Below are 9,785 nucleotides of genomic sequence, written 5' to 3'. Positions count from 1 at the left end.
CTCCAAATCGCTGCTCCTTACCTTCCAGCAGAAGTTCTTGGAAAGTGGGTTTGGTTTCTACCTGGAGTCAAACCATCCAACATTCTCACCCAAAACTTCAGATAGGAAATTATTTAGGAGATTATCTACCAGTTAAATATTTGCCAGTTGTTGCTTCCAGCACCATCATAGACTCAAGTGTTTTCAAATCTGAAGAAGCAGCATTTCATTTCTGCAAAGCAAAGAAATGTGTTGCCAGATTACTAGAAATAATCTGGAAAAATCTGGGCCATCCAGTCTACTATCCACTATCAGCCGTTTAATTATGATGGTGTGTGTTGGTTTTGTGTCATTTGGAAAGCTTTGTGTAGTCATACTAGAAGGAAGGAATAAACAATCGTCCCAACAACATATTGTACCTGACTTTGTTACCTCTGCCAAGGACGTTACGGTTTCGATTTGGTTTGTTTGTGTGGGTGGAGCATCGGCCAAGGAGGAACCCAATACATTTTGGAATGACTCCCAAATTGGGGCAGATACACAAATTATTTTTGACTTTTGCAAACCCTGTGAGATGGCTGAATAAATGCCAAAATCCAGTAGATGGTGGTAAAATTCAATAGTGACAAAACAGACAATTGTATAAATACAATGACATTTAAGAATCCAAATTCTGGGATTTCAGTAATTCACTAAAGTAGCCAACATGCTTGGCTGCTCAGATTACAGAAAGCGGTTTTTATGGAGCAACCATTCCAAGGAAATATATCCAGACATATATATAGTAATTGCGCTTGATCACAATGTGCAGTTTCCTTTGTACCAAAATGGATACTGATTGGACTGTTGGAATTACGTTAATTCAGCAGAACAGGGTTGTGTAAAATTGGATGGTGTGACACAGTTAATATGATTGTTTCCTCCATTTTGTTCTGTCAGCACTGGTCAGTGGGGTACATTTATCAAAGTCCATCACCACAAAGTTCACTACAGAATGACTAATGTCAAACTCAGTTCAGATTTGAGTGGGTATGTTTACTCAAAAATTGCTCTGTGCTTTGTCTCATAGTGGCGGGTTACATTGCTGCTTTTGATAATCACCACAGTGTTGGACTATATGATGAGAGAAGACTGTCCTCCAAAATATGAACACAGAGGACATTTTTACATGGAGAAATTACAACCCATATTTACACTATTTGTTTGTGGCAGCCTCTAGTGGCCGTAGTAAATATTACTGGAGCAAAGCAAAAAGTTAGGCGACAAAATATAAAGAGCTAGAAAGTTCACTCAGGGTGGGAGGGAGGTGGATGGGTCAAACAAACACAGGACTTTGACCCAGGAGATTGGTGTTTGTGTCCCGTGTGAAACCAAAAGTCACTGCAGTTATTTTAATAATGAAATGTAACATGTTAATGCCTGTTTTTTTTGTCCACGTATGACGTGGAAATCAATGACCAAGTGGCAGTATTTGATGACTTTGGAATTAGAAGAGGTTGGACAGACTGGTTCTGAATCAACCCCAGGGAAGATACAAACCTAAGATTTTGTCTATACCTGAGTAAAATCTCTGATGTCACTGTCTACTTTTTTCTCTTCTGAACACACTATGTAAAACTACTTTTCTCTGACTCACTTATTCCTCCCACTGTTGTCTCATTTCTGCTGTGTGTATTTCACTCACTGGAGTTGCAATGCTTATTGGAATGTACAGATATAATTGACTAAGTAGCTTCACATGAGATGACTTCAGGTGCGTTTCACTTATACTGGGAAGTCAGAATTTCCAAGTTTCCAGTCTGAAATTTCAACTGGAAAGCCAGACTTCCAACTCGGAAAGTCGGACAGACCTCACCAATCCCGACCTCAAAATCAAACATGGCTGCTCCACGCATCAACAGTAGAGAAAGAGTAATATACTGTTTATTAGCACTTCTGTCTTACTTTGTTTCACTAAATCAGTCACACACACAGTCCTGTCCAACTTGTATCTATGGACGTGTCGCTAGTGTGTTTGTAACCTCAAAATACAGCGTAACGTGTTATCAACTGGTATTGCTAACAATGGCTAACCAGGCTTGACCTGGTATTGCTAACAACTTCTTGGTTTTTCGACTCTTTGATCTGGACCACAATCACCTCAGGTGTGATGTCATTCCCAGCTCCAGCTTCCAAAGTAAATGGAATGCAGCAAACCGTGTGCAACTGATTTGTGATTTTCCTGGTTGCTAACGCAGTGATATGATTGCTACGCCGCTTGAAACAGAAACTCTCTGTCAAGATTTAAAAGTTCTCAATAATTTATCCGTTTTAGGTCTGGGTCCAGATAGTATGGCAAAGGGAATGGCGCCCCTCCTCGTCGCCCGTCAAATCATCCTCTGACTCTTCCTACATTAAGTACACCTTCACAAGCAAATTCACTGCAGTTTCATTTATTTTATAACTCTGAAGCTCGCTGTTACTACTGTTGGTGTGACTGAACCAGACGACAGTAGTTCATCCTGTCTGAGAAAATGAATATACGTGGAAGACATGTTTCATACATGAACTAACAAATCTTAAACATTAGATAATCAAGCTGGACTGAGTGTACAGAATCTACAATGCCAACTACGTCTCACTCTGAAGTCACTGAAATCCGGCACTTGGGCAGTGATTTGTGGTGTCAGACACTGACAAAAAAAGCCATTCTTTAACGTCGGCATGATACGCATCACTGTTAAAGTTTAACAGTGCTCTGCAGCATCAGGGGGAAACATGGCGGGACAAGAATGAAAGTTAAGGTGGCGAAAGTCCGAGTAAGGCGGGTGGGAGGGGTGGTTGATGGGTCCAACAACCACCGACTTTCACCTGGGAGAGCTGTGTTTGTGTCCTGTAAGATTATAAAACCAAATCTTGTTTTTTTCCTAAACCTAACCACGTGTTTTTGTTGCCCAACCATGCGCGTTAGTTGTTGGAGGAAAAAAAACATCAATTCACATTGTTGTTCTGACCTAGAGCATATTTAGAAAGAGACTGCATGTAAAAGTTACATTTCCTGTGAAAGCAGAGGTGTATTGTGAAAGAAGACAGCGAGCAGAACTTGACACAGTGTCCCAGAAAGTCAACAACCAACGCACCCAGGGTACCTTTCACGACGTGTCTGGATGTGGAAGGTCCATGACCAAATGTCAATATGTGACGAGGTCAGAGTGAGAATGTGTTGACAATGTCACTGACAGACTGTAATCATGATATCACATTATGTTACTGTTACACAATATTTTATGGTCAAAAGTTTTCCAAAAATCTACAAAATGATGACATGATATCAAAGATACTGTCAGTGGTTGCTAAGCTTTTAACCTTATAAGGTGTTTATATGTAATAGAGGCGCAACCTTTGAACTTAACTGAATTAAATGATTCACATCAACAAAGTGATTCCTAAATCCCACCTCTTACATTCAGCCCAAAAAATGATTAAGAAAGAACACATTCTCCTTTGCTACATTATGTAGTATAGTAGTTATCTAAAGTGCAGCCATGCAGACGACATGTAGAGACGTTACAGCGAGCTGTTATTCTCATTGTCTCCAGCACACTGACTCAACAGGTGCTTAAGGTAATAAAAGCTGCAATTTTGCTCACAGCATTTAATGCAAAGTGAACAATACGACATGATGGTAACAGATTCCTTTGGTCAACATACCAAAGACTAATACTTTCCTGTCACTGTGGTGTACGGCAGATAATTTCCCTTCTCTCGCATGAAGGCCTGGCATCTTCTCACTTTGATCCAGACTCTCTCCTCACGCTGTGAAATGAGAGGTGATGTGACTGCGCCGCCGTATGCTGCATGTGTAGTTTGTCTCCCGACTTTAAAGAAGTGTGTTTCAGTGCCGAGCAACCTGTCCTGTTCGCTTTCTCCTGAAGACTAATTTACCCTCGCTGCCTCTCATGTTGGTGCCACTCTTACACCGCAGCAAAGGAGTTGTTGACTTCTACAGAGGCAGGAAGGTGTGCATATGTACGCTCATCAGTGGGTGCATGTATTTGTGTGTGTGTATGTGTGTGTGTGTGTGTGTTTGAGAGAGAGAAATAGAGACAGGGATGACGCGTGGGCGTTTGAAGAGTGAAAGGAAACATTCTCCCACTCTCTCCTCCCATTAAACATATTTGTACATTTCATCGCCAATAAAAACAGCAAATCAATCTCATCCAGCACTCTTCAGAGGGCCCTTTGAAGTCTTCTTAGTAAATGACCTCCCACTTTCCCCATCAACTGCAACCCCCTGCACCCCCCGTAAAAAAAAAGACTAGTGCAATATTTATCTCACTTCACAAAATTTAAAGTTTTTTTTTTTTTTAGGAAAATCCTTGAAATTTTCATCAAAAGCATTCTAATCAGGCACTCCTCAGGTCAGCTAATGAGTTGGCAGGAGTGGGGCCCTCGCCGGGCGGTTCTCTTCAAAGGGCTAGCTCATTAGCGTTAGCGGCTCTGATTATGATACTTTCACATGCTCCCCTCTCACACACTCGTGCAAATACACACTTGCCAGCTCATTGACGCTGTCTCTCTTGCTTTTACACACACACACACACACACACACACGGAGGGAGAGAGAGAGAGAGAGAGAGCTGTCATTAGCCCAGTTAGCATCATTGGCATCATTAGCAGCCAAGGTCAGTGTTTGAAGCCAGAGACAGACGAGCGACCTCCATCTTCCTTCAACCAGCCTTTCAAAATGTCTCCTGGCTACTTTAACAGCTCTAAAGTTACATTGCTACGATTAAGAGAGGAGAGAAAAGGAAGATTTGAGAAGAGGAGAAAAGACGTATAGTGCAGATGAAAGGAAAGGAACAGGAAAAAAAACAGTGTAAATCGAAACAATGTGGTAAAGGGGAAAAAATGTACGCTCTGCCCTTTCTGCCCTTAAACTTTCCAGGGTTTTTTTTTTTTTGGTAGAAGCGAGCGTTTCCCACCATCTCTCTTTGCCGGCAAAGAGAGAAGAGGGTTCACATGTGAATTGCCACAGCTCCACCGAGAATTAATTAAAAAAGATGAAAAAAAGATGTCACCCCTTCGTGGATTATTCAGCCTCCCATTTAGCCTACCTCTAGATAACATCACGTCTCGGTCTATGTGGTGACTCTTTGGGGGAGTTTTTTATGTTTGCTGACATTCATTGAACCGTCGTGGTGAGAGCATGATGAATGTGAATTATTAAGTAATACTCTACCCATATACATATATAGCACCTCTAGTACTGGCTCTCTGGTCAGAGTCACATTTGAAACAGCAGCTTTCTTTTTCATTGAATTATTTTTAATAATATAACTTTAAATGGTTCAGTTCACTTCACCAAAAATTAATTAAAAGTAATTAATTAAAAGTAATTAAAATAGTTGTTTTCCTTTTACCATCTTGTGACCCCTCATTTTCATTTTATCTATATTTTTATTCTCTGCCACTATGGTCAATCAAAGCAATGACAAACGACAGAGCAATGCCGTCACTGAAGTGAGTTTCTCCAGGTTAGGATTCCTTCAGTGTTCATTTTTCAGGAGGTTTTTACTGAAAGCTGAATCGTCCACAGTGGTCTCTCCCTCACCAAAGCAAACAGAACAGATGATCAAAACCAGTAAAAACACTTAATAAAGCAGTTTCATGTTACAAATCAATGTTTCTCAGACACAGTTTGGCTCCATGCAGAGGGGCTGCTAGCCCAGCACCTGCTAATGTGTGCTCACCTTTTATCTCTGATAACTTAACATCCAGAGGTTCAGGGGGGTTTAACCCAGAGCCGAATTATCCACAGATGTCTCCTCTTCTCCAAAATAAACAGACCCAGTAATTTAAACCAGGAAAAAACATTAAATAAGGCAGTTTTAAGTTACAAATCAATGTTTTTCCAATGCTGTTTGGCTCGATAGGTGCTACTCTCGCGTGACGAGCCTCCCTTACTTTGGAATGGGAGTGTGGGGACATTCGTCTTTCGTTTTGTAATAGAAATGGGGGGGATATCCAGACCACGTGACAGCGTTGCCATAGGTGCGGCACATGTGTTACATGTAACAGAGACGTCGCAGCTCTGCAATATAGCTGAATCAAATGCAATCATATCCATTTTAATCTCTTCTTGTGATGCACTGAACACTTCCTTTTCCGTTGTACTATGGACAACAATTTGGGGAACGGCAATTCCAGTGTAGGCGGGTGTAAGGCAAAGCTAATCAGCCGTTGGTCAAGGAAGTACAGAAGTACACAGATTTGGATCCAATCACATCACTGCCGCTGGGAGACAGCGCTAGTTCTATTACAACTTTCCTATGGGAATGTCCACAGACAACAGAGTCAGCCAGCATGCTGACGTCATCAGCGTCTGTGTAAGAGACTAGACAGGTGCTAGAGCCTAGACGCCTGTAACGTTTGCTCAGTTTGATTCTCTGATACCTTAAGATCCAGATGTCTGATGTCTAAAATCCTTCACCTGGTTAACAAAACATATAATTAAAAACGACTAAGGTCTAAAAAGTGTATCCTAAAAATGTTCTGGTAGACAGCTGCAACCCTGATATATGCACAAAGGGGATATGCTGCCACTGACATGCAAAGGCGACCAAATGACGCAGATCATGTCCTTGATCAAAATTACAGATTTTTCTGGGTTTTAACATTGTTGTAAACATTTGGCATAATGTAAGTACACAACTCAACTAAATGTACAACATTAGTCTGTAGCTGTTTTTAGACATTTTAGTGCTTTATGTTATTTAGCTTTACTTTGTTTTTTTACCATAAATTGTACACGTGCATGCAATCAGGTAGATGGAAACATATCTAGCAAAATACGAAGTTGTGATTTATACTCTTTGTAGTGTGTAGCTGTTTATACCTATATTGAGTTTATTGTTGAAAGAGTGTCCTCTTGGTCAGGTCTGTCTTACCACCAGTGAAATTCTTTATTTGTTTAAAGAAAGAAAAGAAACACCTTCACCACTGACATTCTGGTACTATTTAGCCTAAGGAGGGCGCCACAACTACAGGTCAGACACATGGTGACATGGTGGTTAGTGATTAGCCCAGAGGGAAGTACACCCTTAAATGGGGAATGATGTGTGTACTCTGGTCTTTTGTTTCTCTGTTTACAATCAGAAATTAAAGATTTAAAGTTTTCTTTTGCTATAGAAAAATGGAATAAGACATAACAAGCAGAGGTTTTGAGGTGTTATTAGTCCCAGCAGCAGCAGCAGCAGTGAAAAAACCTCTTAGCTGCTCTAAAGCTCAGTGTGTGTGTATCATGATCTCAGAATGAGGACATGGCATTTGTTTAAAGAAGCAAGCCTTAATCCAAAATTTGTCTTTCTCTCCAGCAGCCTCCCTTTCGTTATCCGTCTGTTTGCCTCCTCCCCTCTCACTTGCTCTGTGTGGTCAGTGTGTGACAGAGGCCCCGGGCTGACTAATGGCTGTGGGCGAGATGTCTGGGAGATGGATCTGCCCCTCTAATTCACTGGTGGTGGACACACTGGATTTAACCCAGACTGACTGTGAGTGTGTGTTTGAATCAGTGTGTGTAAATGTGTCTGAAAGAGCCAGAGAGAGAGAGAGAGAGAATTGGTGCCGCTGTGTGCATGCATGCATGTACGTGTGTGTGTGTGTGTGTGTGTGTGTGTGTGCTCCCAGAGAAAGAAGCCTATTGAAAAGCCTCTCCAGTCTATCAGATTAGCTCCATTAGTGGATTAGCCGGATTAGCGGGTTAATTGCACTCCGCTGCTGCGTTGGTGCGCAGAGGCTAATGACGGCTAACGCTAGTTAATCACACTCACAGCCGCGTTAGCCAGCTACCACCACGTCTGGCAACATGGCACACACATCAGGGAAAACAGCGTACACCAGCTTCCCATGAGGATTAGGAACGAGACTTGTTTGGACAACACGTCTTTGCCAGCTTTGAGTTCATAACTAACAGCTCTTTTTTTGGCATGGTTATCTGTTTTTTATGCTGTTGTATGTGTAAGTCTTTTCTCTTTGTTAGGAACATTTAAAACATTTTATTACATTGTTTTTACCATTTTCAGTTGTTGGATTTAGGTTGTCTTTGATGTACGAGGGGTCTGTCTAGTACAAATATTATTTTAAAGTAGCAGGAAGAGGGTCAAATGGCATGGGTGTTTAAATGTTATATGTTTGAATCCAGAAACAGGCTGGAAAAACCGTTACACAAAGACATGGAGAGGAAAAGCTTCTTTCTCCAACAACCATGGTGTTCTCTTGAGCAGGGGCGTCCCAGTGGAGGGAAAAGTGTGACTGATTACCCAGGGCCCCAATGAGAGGGGGGGCCTCAGAAAGCCTGGAATGAAAGAGTTGGTTTTTCAAACACACACTGTCATATCTTCCCCTAAGAACAGGATATCAGCGTTCCAAAAAAGAAAACAAAGAAAGAAAGAAAAGGGAAAGAAAGCAAATTGACTAAAAAAAAAATCAAAAGGTGACAGAGACATGGATCAAGAGAGGAAGGGCAGGGCGCCCACCACAGACAATGCTTATGCACAGGCTGCAGGATTTAGTGCTTCACCCCTACAGTGAGCACCCAAACACTGGCCTGCAGAGAAAACTTTCCCAAGCATCATAATTTATGGAGCTAGAAAAAGTATTTCCTGAAGAAAATGCAGTTAGAGTGCTGACAGCTGAATGCCTTTCAAATTATTGCTGGAAAAAGTATTGCTGTGTGAAGAATCTTGAGTGCTGGTAGCAACAGTCGAAGTATTAGAAACAGCAGCAGTGTTCATACAAGTAGCAGTTGCAGACAGGAATCAAACAGGTGACCACTGGTTCCCCAACATACTCACTGACTTTACATTGTGAAATTTGGTGAAAAAAGCTTCATATTTTAAGAAGTATGAATGCTGGACAAAAGACGAATATTAGCACACAAGTTCTTTGCTGCTGAACATTTTTTTGGGGAGTTTTTCCTTTTCTGCTGTGAGGGCCCAAGGACAGGGGGATGTCGTATGCTATAAGGCCCTCTAAGGCAAATTGTGATTGGTGATTTTGGGCTTCACAAATAAAACAGAATTGAATTGATTGAATTTTGATATTGCAGAAGATGCTGACTGAACAATGAACGAAATAATAATAGCAAAGGTTTGGATAGCATAATAGTGTGACTGCTGTGTCAGCATTGACCATAACTACCTTAAAAACCTTCCTTAACTATCTTAAAAGACATTTTTGCGAGGATCCTAGGGGTATATTTCCAAGCGGCAACCTCCAGGGCTGAAAATGAAGCCAACAGGAAAGTGCTGAAAACTGCAGTTCTTTGAATGGCCACTTGAGGCTGGCTCCAGAAGTCAGTCAGTCCTCATAAACCTCCAATGTTAATATGCCAGTAGTGTCCTCAGTTTCTCAGTCAGAACCACTCCTCGCTCCTCCACAGAGCCAGCCCAAATATGATCACTTCTGGCTCCAAAAACCCAAGATGGCGACAGCCTAAATGCCGAACTTGAGGCTTCAGTACGGGAGTCCATAAACCGATGGGTGACTTTATGGTAGCGATGGCCATTATTTTCAGTCTGTTTATCTCTGAATCTCAAATCTCAAATCTCAAGCTCTTGTTTCTGAATCTTTCAGTTTTATGTTTGTTACTTAATCTCAGGCTTGGTGTGTGATCAACACTTACTTTAACAAGGTGCTGGAGGTCATTTTTCATTTTTAATTTTAACCCACAATTATCCAAACAAGACTCCACACTCACTTTAGCTTCTTCTTTCTATAGGAGCAAACTGAAGAACTCTGATGCACAGTCAAACGATCCTATCAGTGAG

Source organism: Epinephelus lanceolatus, chromosome 13, assembly GCF_041903045.1.
Source record: "Epinephelus lanceolatus isolate andai-2023 chromosome 13, ASM4190304v1, whole genome shotgun sequence".
Classification (NCBI taxonomy): domain Eukaryota; kingdom Metazoa; phylum Chordata; class Actinopteri; order Perciformes; family Serranidae; genus Epinephelus; species Epinephelus lanceolatus.
This window is presented reverse-complemented; position numbering follows the sequence as displayed.